At 52.9% G+C, this 17228-nt stretch overlaps 1 protein-coding gene across 2 annotated transcripts in view; it reads left to right on the top strand.

Moving 5' to 3' along the window:
- The first annotated feature begins 6022 nt into the window (after positions 1–6022).
- The window catches only part of KCNJ10 (potassium inwardly rectifying channel subfamily J member 10), a 105591-nt gene continuing 94385 nt past the window's right edge, over positions 6023–17228 (top strand). For both annotated transcript variants that reach the window (XR_012897520.1, XM_006115221.4), the window contains exon 1: positions 6023–6327. The gene's annotated coding sequence lies outside the window, so the exon portion shown is untranslated. The remainder of the gene's footprint in view (positions 6328–17228) is intronic.

Genomic DNA, 17228 nt, shown 5'->3' with positions numbered 1-17228 from the left:
CTTTCACGGAACCTCAGTGTCCCCCCGTGTTTCAGGGTCTGCAGCACCACCCCGGGGAGCCTGCCAGTCCCGGGAGTCCTGACTAGAGCTGGCCTCTTGGGGCTGCTAAATTCTACTGTCTGTAGGGTTGCCAGTTACTTAAACAAAAAATCCTGAACATGGTGGGGGGAAAAATTGGTTGAAGAAAAAAAAGGGGGGGAGGGAGACAAACTTGTTGAGAAAAAAAAAGGTCACTGTGCCTTTAAATTCCCACTCTCCCACCCCCGCCAGATGCAGCAGGGGGAAAACGTCCCTGCTGGCCTTCTGTCTGAGAAAAACAGAAAATACATGTCTGGTATTTTTGCGGTTTTTTTACTGGACAGAAGATGTAATTACCAGACTGTCCGGGTGAAAACTGGACACCTGGCAACCCTAACTAACTATGGCAGGCAATCTGACAGTCCCTGGACCAAGAGCCCTGGCTCCAGCTGGGTCTCCTGGGGCTCTTCACTCAGGGGCAGACCTGCCAGGTGGACTGCCCCAGATCCAAGCACTTCTGGGGTCCATGGTTTGGGGGCAGCCCTGCCATGCTCAGGCTCTCAGGCCCTGACTGTAATGGGCTTGGCTCCTGATTCTGCGGCAGGGACCCTTAAAGCACTGAGAAGATCCCTGATGGGATCTCCCTGGTCTGTGGGGCTGAGCAGATCTATGGGGTGATATTAGAGCTTCCAACTGTCAAAGGCCACAATTAATGCCCCTGGGGCTGGGCTGTTTCAGTGCTGCAGGCCCTGCAGTTGCTGAATGGAACTGACAGTCTTGTCAGTTTCATGGCTGCTGTTTGAAGGTGCTGGATTTCATTCAGTGGCTGCCCATCCTGGGGGGCAAATTGAACCCTGGGATTGTCATGTACCATTGCTGAAATGAATTTCTGGGGTGTGGGAGAACCTGGCCTGAGCCAAGAGGGGTGTTTTTTTTTCTCATTTTTTTGTTTTGATCCCTAAAACAAGAAAATCGGTTATTTGCTCCGCTCTCTCACCGGATGCCTTTAACCTGTGTTTCCCACTGCATCAATGGGAGTGGAGAGAAAAGAGAATCTTTCCCCCTTGGGTGTGCTTAGTTGACATAAGCACTAGAGCAGGGGTGGCGAACCCCTGAACGTGTGGCTCGCGAAGCCACCCTATGCGCCCCTACAAACGGTCCCCGGCTCCCTGTGTAGGGGAACCGTCCGGTGCGGCAAAATGGTGTCGGCAAGATGGTGTCAGCCGACGGGAGCCTGATGTGGCCGTAAAGGGGCACCGTCTTTTTATTTTTTTACTCAACAACTCTGGTGTGTGGGGAGCATTCCCCCTCCCCCCCCATAACAATTCTGGTAAAGCTCTTCGCATTTTTTCTGCCACTGTTTCGGCTCTTTTCGTTTAATGGGTTGGCCACCCCTGCACTAGAGTGAAATAGGCCAGCTCTCCCCTGGTATGAATCAGAGCAGGCCTATCTGACGCACTGATGGTCAGAGTTAGACCCCGCCCCACCCCTCTGGCTGGGTCAAGGGGCCTTTGTGCGAATGACAGTCACACCCAGTGATCTCTGGGACGTCAGGCTGAAACACGGCCCATGGGGACTGACCCACGGCGTTGTGAAATAACATTTGAAATCTGCCCAACAGAGGGAGGCAGCAGCAGGGAGCTTGCAGCGACACCAGTGGGCAGAACTCACCTGCAAACTGGCCTAGGGCAGCAAGAACATGTGTGGGGCAAGGGGAACCTTTGGGCTAGGAAGGGAGCTTGGCACCTGACTGCTGATGCTCCCTAAGTGGCCCAGACAAAACCGGCCGATGTCACCCCTATGCACTCTTGCCATTTTGTTTTCACATGGTCTCCTTACCCCCAGCCTGACTGTCCCAACCTACTTTGCACGGGGAGCACCCAGAGCTGGGAGAATAACTGATGTTTTGGTTCACTGGGTGTTCCAAAAGAAATCAATCAATCGCCCAGGAGGAACCGAACTCGAAACATTGGAACCCGTCTGGCGCATTGTGAAAAGCCCGTGTAGGGTGGAACGAAATGTGGGGATCGGGCTCAAACATTTTGTTTGGGGCATTTCTTACGGGTAAGATTCACAGGAGGGGGATGGAATCCCAGCCTCTCTTAGGGTATGTCTACACTACAAAGTTAATTCGAACTAACAGCCGTTAGTTCGAATTAACTTTAATAGGCGCTACACATACAAACCGCTAGTTCGAACTTAATTTGAACTAGCGGAGCACTTAATTTGAACTAGGTAAACCTCATTCTACGAGGACTAACGCCTAGTTCGAATTAAGTAGTTCGAATTAAGGGCTGTGTGGCCACTTAATTCGAACTAGTGGGAGGCTAGCCCTCCCCAGCTTGCCCTGGTGGCCACTCTGGGCACCACTAGGGAAACTTGTCTGCCCCCCTCCCGGCCCCGGAGCCCTTAAAGGGGCACGGGCTGGCTATGGTGCCCGTGCCAGGTGCAAGCCTCCCAGCACCCAGCCAGCAGTCCCTGCACCTGGCACGGCATGAGCCAGCCACCTGCTGCCACCCAGCCCTCGGCCTCTTCCCGGGACCAGGCTGGCGGCTCCCAGGAGCCTGCCCGGGGCCACAGGAGGCGGGCACCTGCCTGGTCTAGTGCGGAGATCGGGGACCTCATCCAGGTTTGGGGGGAAGCCTCCAACGTCCATAACCTCCGCACTAGGCACAGGAAAGTGGCCGTCTAGGGCAGGAGAGCTGCCAGCCTGGCCACCAAGGAGCAGGTTTGCATGAAAATCAAGGTTGACTATTTGCTTTGTGAAGAAGAACTTTCTGTTATTAGTTTGAAGCCTGCTACCCATTCATTTCATTTGGTGTCCTCTAGTCCTTCTATTATGGGAACTAATGAAGAACTTTTCTTTATGCACCCTCTCCACACCACTAATGCTTTTATAGACCTCTATCATACTAATAAAAGAAAGTTCTTCTTCACACAGCCTGTAGTCAACCTGTGGAACTCCTTGCCAGAGGAGGCTGTGAAGGCTAGGACTATAATAGAGTTTAAAGAGAAGCTAGATAATTTCATGGAGGTTAGGTCCATAAAAGGCTATTAGCCAGGGGATAAAATGGTGTCCTTGGCCTCTGTTTGTCAGAGGCTGGAGAGGGATGGCAGGAGACAAATCGCTTGATCATTGTCTTCGGTCCACCCTCTCTGGGGCACCTGGTGCTGGCCACTGTCGGCAGACAGGATACTGGGCTAGATGGACCTTTGGTCTGACCCAGTACGGCCGTTCTTATGTTCTTATGTTCTTATATCCCCCCTCAGTCTCCTCTTTTCTAAGCTGAGAAGTCCCAGTCTCTTTAGCCTCTCTTCATATGGGACCTGTTCCAAACCCCTGATCATTTTAGTTGCCCTCCCCTCTCCCACCCTCTCTCTTCCCCTCTCCCACCTCCTTTTCCCAGTCTCCCTGAGTTTTGTTCAATAAAGAGAGATTCTATTTTTGAACACACATGTCCTTTATTTTGTACATCAGGAAGGGGGGCTAGGGAGGGGTAAGTGGAAGGAGGTGAGGGAGGAATGGGGTATGAGCCCCCTATGGGGAGGACTGGGGTGGCTCTGCGGGCTCCTTGGGGTGGAAGCTCTCCTGCAGCCCCCTGATTGCTCCCCTCCCTGGATGGCAGCCTGCGGCAAGTGCAGCCGGGCTGATGGCCAAGTGCAGTGATGTGCCGAGCGTGGGCATTCAGGGCACTCCAAGGGTATGTCTACACTACCCTGCTAGTTCGAACTAGCGGGGTAATGTAGGCATACTGCACTTGCAAATGAAGCCCGGGATTTGAATTTCCCGGGCTTCATTTGCATAAGCCGGGTGCCGCCATTTTTAAATCCCGGCTGGTTCGAACCCCGTGCCGCGTGGCTACACGCGGCACGAACTAGGTAGTTCGGACTAGGCTTCCTAGTTCGAACTACCGTTACTCCTCATTCCACGAGGAGTAACGGTAGTTCGAACTAGGAAGCCTAGTCCGAACTACCTAGTTCGTGCCGCGTGTAGCCGTGCGGCACGGGGTTCGAACCAGCTGGGATTTAAAAATGGCGGCGCCCGGCTTATGCAAATGAAACCCGGGAAATTCAAATCCCGGGCTTCATTTGCAAATGCAGTATGCCTACATTACCCTGCTAGTTCGAACTAGCGGGGTAGTATAGACATACCCCTAGACAGGACTGCTTTGCTGTTCCTCATCGAGTTAGACAAGCGAGTGGAGAACCCCTGAGAACTGTCTGTCCAGGGTGGGGGTCGGGTCCCTTTAAGCACAGCCCTCGGCTAGCCTGAGACATCAGTTGCATGCTCTAAGTCCTAATCTGATGCCCTGCCGGCACTGCTTCCAGCCATCCTTTACCCCGGTTCAGGGTCCACTCAATGTGGACATGCTAGTTCGAAATAGCAAAATGCTAATTCGAACTAGTTTTTAGGTCTAGATGCACTAGTTCGAATTAGCTTAGTTCGAATTAACTAATTTGAATTACGTTAGTTCAAATTAGTGCTGTAGTGTAGACATACCCATAGCTATTCTGAGCTGCTGCCCATCAGCAGCTCTGCAGTGTCAGCAAGCAGCTGTTTGGAGATGAGGGGAGGGTGAAGAGCAGTGAGTGGTGGGAGGGTGGGGGCCTCATTGCAGGGGTAGGAATGGGGCAAGTGTAGTCAGAGCGAGGGCGGGGAGGGAGAGGGGCAAGGGTGGGACGAGGGAGAATGAGGGAGGAGCCTCAGTGGAATGGATGGAGTGGGGACAGGGCTCGGGGCAGAGAGGGAGTGGTGCACCCCTGGGGAAAAATCAAACTCAACACCTATGCAGAATGGGTCCTGCTGGCCTTAAACGCCGTAGGTCTGGCTCCCTGTCCCTTGGGCATCATTTGCCCAATTTCCATGTGAGTGCGAGACGGTACCAGATCAGGCCCGATGCTTAGTTCCACCAACACCACTTGGGCAGCGTAAAAGGGAGCGTTCGCTGCTTTCCCAGGGCATTGCTGGCTTCCACGGCTCTATCACCAGTCTTGCAATGTTGGAAGTTTTACTTAGTGCCCTGAGCCAGGGAAGGGTGGGAGAAGCTCAGCTTTCTCTTTATTGGTTTTTCTTGTCTTTGTTTTTTCCCAAGTAAGTTTCCAGCTTCCAGGCTGCAGAAAAGAGCCAGAAACCAGACCACGGGGGCTCAGAAACCAAACCGCCAAAGGACCGAATCCACCATGTATTCCTTAAAACCCGAATAAACACAAATGGCCAGGATGTTCAAACCAGTCCCGTGATTTTGGCTTGTTTGGGGCTGTCCCGGCTGCTCCCCCCCCCCGTTTGGGGCTTCCAGAGCAATGCACGGGTGTAAATAAGACCCAGGCGCGTGGCGGGCTGGAGCTCCGTGCCCTGGAATAAACAGCTGTGCAAGGAGCCAGGGCAGGGGAGAGCCAGGCTCTGGCAGTGATTCCCAGCCTGTCCACGCAGGAGCCAGCCTGGAGATGCACATCCAGGAGGCTGCCTGGGTGTAACTGACCTGATGCTAAGCCCCAAGGTGACGCCCTGTGTTACCCGGTTGCAGCTCAGCTCTGCAGGGCTTTTGTGCTGTGTTAACGGACACCGGTGCGAACAGACAGGGCCTAGCACTGAGACCTGCCAAGCCTGGCTACTTGCGCCCTTTAAATCCCCAAAGCTCTCCCAGGGCAGGGGCCTGGTAACGAAATCCTTCTCTCTCTCCTGTTGTGCTCCATCCCTCCCTTTCCCGGGGAGCGGGAACGTGACCCTCTCTGAGCGAGGGATTGATTTCCACCTCATTAACTTTCCTCTCAAACTTTCACTCTCCATCCTCCCTCCCCCGCCCCTTGCCTCCCACCTTTCCCTGCCAGTTCTTTTTCCTTCTTTCTTTCCCTTTTTCTTTTACACTCCTCGGCTCCTCCTACCCCACCTTGGTCCCTCCAATCACAGCCAGCCCCCTCCTCCTGCGATAGGGCCCTCTGGGCTGTCAATCAACTCCCTTTGCCGCCCCCTCCTTTTAAAAAATAATCCTTTCATTCAATTGAACTTGGACAAAGTTTTGTAAGAGGGGAAGGGGGGAAAAAAGAAGCATAAAAGAGATGGGAGCTCAGGGCTTTTCAGAGCCTCTTATCTGATTGTAGCAACAGCTCTTAAAAGCCCTTGCCCGCCTGCCTCTGCAGCTGAACCTTGGCACTTCGGGGCACCAACTTTACCCGGCTCCGCGTGAGAAAGTTTTGCTCACCGTCGCTCAGACCAGGCGAAGGGGGAAAATTGGGTCATTTTCCTCTCGGGTTCCACCACACGTCCGGCCAACGTGGACCCAGACTGCGAAGTGTCCCTTTGGGCTCAAGGTAAGGGCAGGCGCCGTTCCTCCCTGGGGTGAAGGTGGTGCAGGGGATGCTTCTGTCTTGCGCTCTGAGTTGACGGCCTGGACTCCCCATGGGTGCTGCGGCTCAGCGGGCATGTCCCTCCCCGCCGCTCTAGCCTGGCACAGATATCCCTTAAAGTGACTTGGAGCATCTGTTCAGCCAGATGCAAAGATGAGGGTGGGCAGAGAGCGAAAGAGACGGGCGGATTCTGATTGTGCGTACGCCGGGTTTACACTGAGGTGCATTTTCCCATGGCAAAATCAGGGTGGGGAGGGGAGTGGGGGAGGAGAGAGGAGAGCAAATCTTGTAGAGAGAATCAAACTTTTATTTGAAGTGCCGGCAAAGTCTCTCACTCACAACAAAAATCTCCTGTAAATCAATACGTCTTTGGGATCCCAGCTGACCCCGCTTAGCCCCCCTGCCCTCTGTCAATCAGCAGCGAAGCTCTGTAGCCGCAGTGTTTACTCCCTGTGTTTGCAGGGGCGGGTGGGATGCCACCACACAGCCCTCCCTGACTGCCCTCTGCCAGGCTGGCATTCCGCGCTGCTGGAATGTGCCCCGTCCCTTGCCTGTACGGCCGGTCCCAGCATGGCCTCCTCATTGGGCTGGGATTCCGTTCACAGAGCGGGCGCTGATTGATGAATTGGGGCCACCGTGGCCGGGAGTGGAGGGGGTTCGAGTCCTGCAGCAGGGAATCCGCAGAATCCGCCACCTGCTCTGCATCTGCCCGTCCTGGCATCCCAAAACAGGCACCCTGGGCTCCCCCATCCACTCCCCCTCTCTATGCATCAGCCCAGCAGCTGGAAATGGGGCAGATAGAAAAGCGCTGCCCTATTACTCTGCCCTGTGAGTGCCTGCACTTGTCCCTCATTGTGTTTAAGTGACAAGTGCCCCACTAGTTCCATGGCTCATTAACGGTGTCGTTAAATGTCCTCCGGGCCCCCAACAATTGGCTCAATCCAGTGGGAAACAGCACAATTATTAGGGGGCCTAAGCCAAGTCCAGGGACTGCCACCGGTTCCGCATGAGAAAGAGACCCCAAAGTGCTCACATCCCACTGGCAGAGGAGAGATCATTAGCCCCACTTGACAGCTGCTTGGGAAAGATTAAGGAACGTGCCCAAGGTCGTCCCAGAAACCTGTGGCAAAGCTGGGAACTGAACCCAGCTCGCTAGACTCCCTGCACAGCACTTTCGCCACTAGAGCTTCCATCCTCTCCTTGCCCAGGGGGAAGCCCAGCCCCCATAAAGTGCCCCCCTTCCCTGCCTCACCGAGGCATGATGCGGGGTGGGTCAGACCCCCTGTCACATGCCCACTGGCTCTGAATTACTCAGACATGGGCACACAGCGGCTGATGGCCCTTTGTTAATGCAGCCATCCTGCCTGGGCTGGCCGGGTGGCGAGGAAGCAGCAAAGGGCCACACAGACGATTTGAAAGCGCCTCCCCGGCAGAGGCGTGCAGAGCTTCGCGATCCAAGAGAGGGTGGATGGGTGGCTTGATTGCAAGGCAGGATTTACTTTCCCGGGGAGAAAAGCCTGGGGGAGAGAGGGCTCTTTGAACCAGCAGAGAGCGGCAGAACAAGAGCCAGGGGCTGGCAGCGGAAGCCAGAAAAATTCCAGTTCAAAATTCGGCCCACGTTGCTCACCAGGAGGGCGGCTGGGCCGTGGCACGAACGTCGAGGAAAAGGGGGACCCTACGTCTCTTGCTATCTTCATAGCAGGACTGGTGCCTCTCTGGAGGGGCTCCTTTAGCCCGGCACAAGTTCCTGGGCTCAATACGGGGGAACTAGGGGAAAGTTCCTGGCCTGTATTAAGGGAGGGGTTCAGATAAGATGAGCTTTCACCTTCTGGCTTTAAAGTCGACCCAGCTATGACCCCATCATGCTGGGAGGCCACGCTGCGTTATACAGACATACTCCCCCCATCCCCTCCCTGCTGGTTTCTAGAGATCCCTAAAGGCAGGACCGGCCTGTGAATGAGATAACTCCCCAAGGGGAAGGGGGGTTTGTACCCACAGACTGGGACTTGCTGGTGGACAGCAGTTCCCCTGCAGGCTTTGTTTCCTGTCTCCAAAGCCCTGGCCAGGGGGAGGCAGTTCTAGCTCCGATGGCTCCGCAATTGACGCGGCTCCACTCCACTGCACCGATTGCTTTATCGGCGCTGGGTGAGAAGCAGCGTGCCAGGTCTGGGAATGTCCCTCCAGAGTCCTAGCTGCTTTTTGCTTCCTCTCCTGCGTGCGAGTCACTCATGCCAGTGGGATTTATAGGTTGAACCTCTTTAGTCTGGCACTCTCTGCTCTGGCAACATCTGTGGTCCGGCATGGTTTTAGAGAGCCGGCTGTCCACTCATCATGGACACGGTCCCACGGTCCCATAAAGTTTGTTTACAGCTGCCAGTCCTGACTCTCAGGGTTCTGTGCTGTTATTAGCTCTAATGTGCCCTTGAATATCTTCTAAGAGCCCAGCAAGCAGTAGAAGTGATGGTGATGCTGCTAGACAATATGGACCACGTGTGGTCCAGCAAATTCTCCAGTTCAGCGGGTCCCAAAGGCGCCGACCTAGAGAGGTTCAACCTGTACTTTGAGCCCAGGTTTCAGGCCTGACTGTCCTAGTCACAGGCTGTATCTCCCAGGCCGTGTCTCCCTGTCAACCAGTGATAAAGGTGGGCAAATCACAGAATGTTGCTCATGATTCTGCTATAAGTCTTCAGTGCCCAGAAGGAGGAAGGCTGGTCTGTGGTTCAGGCGCTCGGTGACAATTCAGGTTTCTTCTGGTGCCTGGTGTGACCTTGGGCCAGTTAATTCTCCACAGCTAGGGCCAGATTTTTAGATGCAGCCTGGGCGATGAGCTGTCGCCAACTCGGGCGATTTTATCCCAGGTCTCGTGTTACTTGCTGCTGGAGTCAGGGGATGACACAAGCTTCTGAGGTGTCAATCAGCACTAACGTTGCTCTCACCAATGGGGAGAAAAGCCAAATGTTCTGGCCCCAAAAGGCTCAGAACCCAGAAGGCAAAGAAACAAAACCCAGATGGTATAAATATTATTATTCTTTTATAATCTCATCATTTTCAAGCCTGTCTAGTGATGGGGGTGGGGGCAGCTCATGATTTTTAAAGGCTTGGAGTAGACAAGATTGTAGCTGAGGGGTTTTGCTGAGCTCTGGCGTGTCTGCTTCTCCATCCCCGTGTAAAAGGAGAATAATGCTAATTCATTACTAGTAACTGTTCCCTTACCACATGGGCATCTTGTGAGGAAACATCCTTAAACCTTTGCCAGCGGCCAAGCCTGAATAAAGTTATCTGGTGAAGCCCTTGTCATGGCCCCAGAACCCATGCGCTAGGCGCTGTACGTATCCAGAACACAAAGAAAGTCTCTGCCCCAAGGAGCTCCCAAGCTAACTACAGGAGAAAAGGGAATAAATGGGTAGAGACGATGAGGGAATGGAGGCTATAGACCCCTAGCCACATCCAATCAGGTAGCGGAAGCAAATGTCCTAGGACGCTACGCTCACCTAGTCAATTGTGAAGGGAAATCTCTTCCATGCGCCCATAGGTCAACCTTCCTGTGAATAAGCCAAGCACTGAGCACTTGTGCACCAAGCCATAAAAAATCTGTAGCTGTTTGGGGCTGGTTTGCAGGCAGAAAAAAAAGAGAGGAAACCTTGGGTCAGATGATTGACAACACACAACCCAACTTGATGGGAGAGGCCTTATTAGCGGTGTTATTCCTGTCATATGAAACACTAGGGGCTCGTCTACACTGGCCCCTTTTCCGGAAGGGGCATGTAAATTTCACCAGTCGTCGTAGGGAAATCCGCGGGGGATTTAAATATCCCCCGCGGCATTTAAATAAAAATGTCCACCGCTTTTTTCCGGCTTTTAAAAAAGCCGGAAAAGAGCGTCTACACTGGCCCCGATCCTCCGGAAAAAGCGCCCTTTTCCGGAGGGTCTTATTCCTACTTTGAAGTAGGAATAAGACCCTCCGGAAAAGGGCGCTTTTTCCGGAGGATCGGGGCCAGTGTAGACGCTCTTTTCCGGCTTTTAAAAAAGCCGGAAAAAAGCGGCAGACATTTTTATTTAAATGCCGCAGGGGATATTTAAATCCCCCGCGGATTTCCCTACGACGACTGGTGAAATTTACATGCCCCTTCCGGAAAAGGGGCCAGTGTAGACGTAGCCTTCGGCTGTGTCTACACTGGGCCACTTATTCCGGAAAATCAGCCGCTATTCTGGAAAAGCTACGCTGCTCCCGCTCGGGCATAAGTCCTTATTCCGGAACACTGTTCCGGAAAAGGGCCAGTGTAGACAGCCCAGTAGTCTTTTCCGGAAAAAAGCCCCGATGGCGAAAATGACGATCGGGGCTCTTTTCTGGAAAAGCGCGTCTACATTGGCCACAGATGCTTTTCCAGAAAAAGGGCTTTTCCGGAAAAGCATCTGTGGCCAATGTAGACGCTCTTTTCCGGAAATACTTATAACGAAAACTATTCTGTTTTAAGCATTTCCGGAAATTCATGCCAGTGTAGACACAGCCTAGAGGGGGCTGTTCCCACCACTCCAAAGGAGCTGAAAATCTCAGGGGCTGACAATAACAGGGTGGACAGTAAACAAGAAACAGAGCAAGGCATTAGTCCACTGGTGCATGCGCGCGCGCACACACACACACACACACACACACACACCAGGACTGTGACATCCAGTTTGGTGCACACACACACACACACACACACACACACACACACACACACACACACACACACACACACACCAGGACTGTGACATCCAATTTCAGAAGTTTACAGTGGTAGGGATGGCTGCACAGAGCTAAATAAAAAGTAAGGGTGGGATGGGAGAGGGGATCAAGCTGCAAAGGCAAGAAAGAAAAGGTGACTGTCATGCAGGTGTGTCCCATGAGAGGGAGCATTGGAGCCTGCTCCCACTGAGAGAGAATGCAGAGGAGAAGGATCTTGCATTGTCATAGATCATACCCCAGAAGCATACAGGAGCAGCCAGCAAGTTAGATAACCCCCCCATCTATCTATCTATCACCACACCCCCCCCTCTATCTATCTATCTATCTATCTATCTATCTATCTATCTATCTATCTATCTATCTATCTATCTATCTATCTATCTATCTATCTATCTATCTAATCTAACATGCTTGAGCACCTCAGAGATATTTTTAAAATCTTTATTTCCAAGGCAGTACAAACTCTTGTGTTTATTGGGTGCTGTGTGAGTGGGTGGGTGTTGTGGGATGTGTATGTACATGTAAAACGTACCAAGGAAAAGTGCAATTGAAGAACCAGTTTGCCAATGGCTCTGCGCCTAGTGAGGCTCGTGGCCTCTTCTTTACAATGGCAGTGAGTTCCGCAGTCTTGCTTCAGCTCCTATAGTGGTTCTGCTTTCTGTGCTCATGGCCCGCACCCCTCGTGAACCGCTGGCTGACAGTTTCAGGGTTCCAGTGTACGGTCACTGTCATGGCAGGTTCTGGCTGTGCGCTGGGGTGTGTTCTCATTAGTCTCACAGCTGGCTCTGAAGAGTCACACACATTCAGCTGGACCCTGGGAGCTGGTACAGAGAGGGCAGAGCTGGCAGGACATGTGGCTGAGTCGAGGTGCTGTACCAGGGCATGTGGCCTCCTTGCTACTCCTCCGAGCTGGAGGCTTGGCTCTGAGCAGATCATGTCTATGGGCATCTGTGTCTCTGTGTCCTTTGGGTTTGTGCTGCCTTCTTGTGCCACCTCACTGAGCCTTTCTTGCTCCCCACGTTTGACAGAATCCCTCTCCCTGGCCAGCAGCAAGAAAGGACAGCCCATTAGCCCCTGTAGCCCTTTGCCTATAAAACCCTCAGCAACAAAGATACAAGTGGAAGCAGAAAACAGAGACCTGCAGGGGATTGCTGGGCAGCTCTTATGGGTGTGAGCTGTCTCCCAAGAGACAGATGTTGAAAAGAGCTCACTTAGTCTCCCTGTGCCTCAGTTTCCCCATCTCTACAGTGAGGATAATGGCCCTGTGTTGACTCCCAGGGGGGCTGTGAGGCACAATACAGTAAAGATGATGAGGTGCCCAAACACTAAGGGGTTGAGAGCCAGATAAGTATCATCACCAGACAGATAAATTATGTGTATAGGTGCATATTTGGACATCACTGCCTTGAAGAGTTTCCAGCGTAGGAGGGGCAAGGCAGGCATCTGGGGAGGTTGTGGGTTTATGGATGGGGGAGCAGTGGCCATTGGTTAGGGACATAGAATCCCTAGCCCTCAGAGCACTTCATGGGGAAACTGAGGCACAAAGTGGGACAGGCATTGCTCAAGTTCACACAAGAAGGGAATGGAAACACCCAGTTTCCCCAATTCCAGCCCTGCATCCCAACCCCCTGGAGCACACTGACAAGCTGAGCCAGAGGGATGGATGGACAGACGTTGCCAAATCCAGAATGGGAGAGAGAAGGGGAGCAGTTCAGGATGGGACTCAGTATCTCAGGTCAAGGGTGGGGTAGGCAGAGGAAGCACGACCTGAGATGTGGGCAGTGGTGAGATCACACAGGGCCTGGTGGGGAAGGCTGAGGCGCCTCAGCCAGCTGGGGCCTGAGGCAAAGAGCCGACGTTGGGGATAGAACAAGGCCTGAGTGGGGTGGGAACGGGGCAGAGACACCTGCGAGGGGTGGGGCACTCAGCGACCAATGGACCGGCAGAGCCTTCGTCAGCCAGGATGGGGAGCCCAGGGCCGTTTTGATGAGGAACAAGGCTGAGGGCCAGTGGCAGCCTGAGGGATTCGGAGGCCAGATGACTCCGTGGTTTGCCCCTCCCCCTCACGTGTGGTGCAACCCCAAGCCTGCCTGGCCCACTTCAGCTAGTGTCTCTGGGGAACCAACTACAGATCTGCAAGGAACTAGCTAGCCACTGCCATGGCCAAGGAAGCCACGGGGCTTGGGTGGCCTTGACTGGGAAGCTCCACCCTCCCTCTGCCCCCCAGCCCAACGGCTAGCACCCTCCCAGGGCAGCAGGGGGAGCAGCAAACACAGGGCTGCAGGATGCACCACGGCAAAGGCCAGACGCGCTCAGCACTGGCAGCTCGGAAGCATGCGACCCACCACCCAGAGAAAGGGCCCGAGCTGGAAGGACAGTCCTGCAGGGCTCTCTAGAAATGACACAGGGCTTGGGATAGGCAGCGTGGGAGCCACGTCAGGTCTCGGATATTGGAGACACCAGGCAGGTGAGGTAATGTCTTTCATTGCACATTGGTGAGGGAGACAAGCTACCCCAAGCTCTTCTTCAACAACTGATGGGAATTCCTCTCAAAAGCACAGTCATCGAGTGGATGCTTGATTCTGAGCTGAGAGGGTCTGACCCCATTTTGCACTCTTTCTGCAGGGGCGTGAAAAGCTGCCTCGGGGCAGGGCCATGGAGAATCGGGCCCCAGAGATTCCAAAGCCGACGTGCCTAAAACAGCCTCTAGCCCTGTACAGGGCCCTTTTCTCCCCTCTATAGGATTTTTCAAGTGGGTTTGAGAATTCAGCAGAGATTACAATGACCTATCCTAGGATTGTTTCTGCAGGGAGAGTGCACGATTTAGATTTACTCAAGAAAGACTGTTCACAGAAAGGAAGGCTGCCGTCATAATTAAGGTGCTAGTTTGGAGCTGAAGAAGTCTGCTCAGACCCTCCTGAGCTTGTTTGCCCCGTGCCTCAGTTTCTCTTCTATGAACTGGGGGTGATATCCTTGCTGATTTGTCTGTTTTGATCATGAACTGAGAGCGGTTCTCAGCATTTTCTATCCCTTTGGCCAGGTGCTGTGACAGAGTCAGGTCAGAAGGCAACAGGAGAGTAGTCCTATTGGAGTCTAGGAGGTGAGCAAGCATTAGCCCGCCCACATCTAAAGAACCTTCCCTCAGCCTCCAGGGAGGATCTAAAGAGCAACAGAAGAGTAGTGAAAGGGAAATATATTAGTCCCAGATTAAATAGATCTCTATCCCCAGGGTAGATACAAGGGCTGTGTCTACATTGGCAAGATTTTGCGCAAAAACTTGCCACCTGTCTACACTGGCGGGGAGTTCTTGCACAAGATCACTGACGTTCTAATGCGTGAAATTAGTGCTTCTTGCGCAAGAAGTATGATGCTCCCACTCAGGAAAAAGTCCTCTTGCACAACTGTTCTTGTGCAAGAGGCCAGTGTAGACAGGCAACATGAATTTCTTGTGCAAGAAAGCCTGATGTCTAAAATGGCCATCGGAGCTTTCTTGCGCAAGAGAGCATCTACACTGGCATGGATGCTTTTATGCAAAAGCACATCTCTTGCACAAAGGCACATGCCAGTGTAGACGCTCTCTTGCGCAAATACTTTAACGCAAAAACTCTTGCATTAAAAGTCTTTGTGCAAAATCTTGCCAATGTAGACGTAGCCAAGGACTGATCCAGAACTAGCAGAAATCTGCTAGAATCAATCAGAGCAATCAGGCCAATTAAAGCACCTGGTACCAATTAGGAGGCTTCAAGGCTCAAAGGAGCCATCGTAATTAGAACACCTGGGGACTAATTAAGACGCTCCCCCCCTCCCCTTGAGACTGGTTTAAAAAGGCTTCCCTTTTGTTAGCTCAGTGTGTGAGGAAGGAGCTCATGAGAGAATGGGCCATGGAGAGGCTGGGAGGAGAAAGTGCAAGCAGATGCCAGTAAGAAGAACTTGTGGCAAGGAAGGTGCCAGGGAAGGCTGTGGGAAAGTGGCCCAGGGATTTGTAGCTGTCATGAAACTGATCTTATAGACAGCTGCTATCACAGGGTCCCAGAGCTGGAGCCTGGAGTAGTGGGTGGGCCTGGGTTGCCCCTCTCCCCACCAGCTCCCCATTTCAGTACTAGAAAGAGACTGGTTTTGGTACAAGGGTTGGTCTCACCTTGTACCACTGAGGGCCACAGAGACTGTGAAGCTTGGTTTCCCCTCTCTTCCCCATGCTGGCTAATGCTGAGTGTAGCTCAACAAACAGCAGGCTGGTGTCTAAACTGAGAGCTCCTGTGAGCCTCTGAGGCAAGTTATCCACCTGAAAGCATGGGCCCCACTGCGGTTATGGAGGGGCTTTGTCACATTCCATAGGACTCAGGGCAGGACTGTCAGCTTCAATGGGAGCAGAGTCAAGTCTGATCCCTGCCCTGAAGCCAAGCATCTCTGGCAAACAGTGGAAGCCTCATGGGGTGTTTCCAAAAAAATCCCTGGCTATTCTGAGGTCTGCTTGTTCTGGGATCACCTCCAGGGGCTCCCACGTCACAGTGGATGAGTCCTAGCAGTGTTTCACACCCCCTCCGTGTGGTGTGGATGGGGGGGGGAGGAGGCATCAGCTACAGGGCAACAGAGTGAATGAGGGATAGTGACTCTTTTCTACCTTGCTGGTCTGTATCAATACATTAGTGTTTCCAAAGGGCTCTGACAGCTCTGGCAACAAGTGCTGGTCATTGTTAAGGCCTGTCCTAACCATCTTGTCCAGCCTCCCCCAGGGATTCCTGCAGTTGGACATTAACACCTATGGCTGGAGAGAGATGGGTGTGAATAGGGAAAGAGAAAAGGAGAAATTGGTGTGTATGGGGACAGAGAGGTGTGGATGGACAGATGGAGATGAACTAGAGAGACAGATGGTTGGTGGATGGAGGTAGGTAGAAGGACAGATAGAGGGGGTGTATGGCGATAGATAGAAGGATGAAGGGTTGTATGGTGATAAACAGACAGATCTTACAGGGAAGAAGATTTCCAGGATAATTCAGACTGTTTCCTCTGCTGACATTCCTCCAATGCTTCTGGCTGTTATCTGCTGGGACCACCCCCTCCCACTTCCTCCCTTCCTTGGTGTATCTGCTGTGAAGCCTCGCTTTACTCCCCAGACAGGTCCCCGGTGAGATATAGCTTTGCCTGCAATGGGAGCCCTCTGCCCAGTTGGGCAGTGGTGTGTGTATGTCAGGACACAGGGTTTGGGACAGTGCTGGCTCTATACCACGCTGGTCACCTGCCCAAGGATTAGGAGTGGATTAGGGTCAGACCATGTTCTCTGGTTTGCGAGGAGTGGAAACTACACCACGGCTATGTCTACACTGGCAGGTTCTTGCACAAGAACATCTTGCGCAAGGGTTCTTGTGCAAGAACACGGCCACGTGCTTTTGCACAAGAGCATCCATGGCAGTGTGGACGCTCTCTTGTGCAAGAAAGCTCTGATGGCCATTTTAGCCAGAGGGCTTTCTTGCGCAAGAAACTCCTGCTGCAGAGCACAAGAGCTCTTGTGCAAGAGAGCTTACACTTGTTAGAAAAGAGTGTAGTTCTTGCGCAAGAAGCCCTCTCTTCCTACGCTTTACTGCAAATCTTCTTGCGCAAGAGCGGGTGGGCAGTGTGGACGCTCTGCAGAAGAACAGCCAGTGTAGACATAGCCCAAGAGCACAAATCAGCAGTCCTGGCTCCCAGTGACAAAGCACAAATAAATCAGCCAGGGGGAATGGATACCTGTGTAACCCTGCCGTGAAAGCGTGTGACAAATCCCCCCTCCAGCACAATCTACAGGGCATGTTGCAGCTACAGCAGCTTGGATCTTGAGCTCAAATTAGAGCAGCCCCTGCTTTTAGTGCTGTTGGCAGCTGTCTGCATGTTCCAGAGCTCAGCTCCTGTTTCAAAGTCAGAGTTTTAAAAGTGCCTGATGCCCACGAACTCCCACTCTGTGGCTCAAGGCAGAAAATAAATTGGACTCTGAGGGCTTGGTGGGGTGTGGCACCAATGTTGGACTCCATTGGCGGGCTCCTTGGTTTTCAGTGCATTGGGTTGGTGCACAGACCAGAAGCCCTTTTGGACTCGTGAGGTCTGTTCCCAGTTCTTTCAGGGTCTGTCCTTAAGCAAGTTACTTCTCCCTGGGCCTTCATTT

This window comes from Pelodiscus sinensis, chromosome 24 (assembly GCF_049634645.1).
Source record: "Pelodiscus sinensis isolate JC-2024 chromosome 24, ASM4963464v1, whole genome shotgun sequence".
NCBI classification, from domain to species: Eukaryota; Metazoa; Chordata; order Testudines; family Trionychidae; genus Pelodiscus; species Pelodiscus sinensis.
This window is presented reverse-complemented; position numbering and strand designations above follow the sequence as displayed.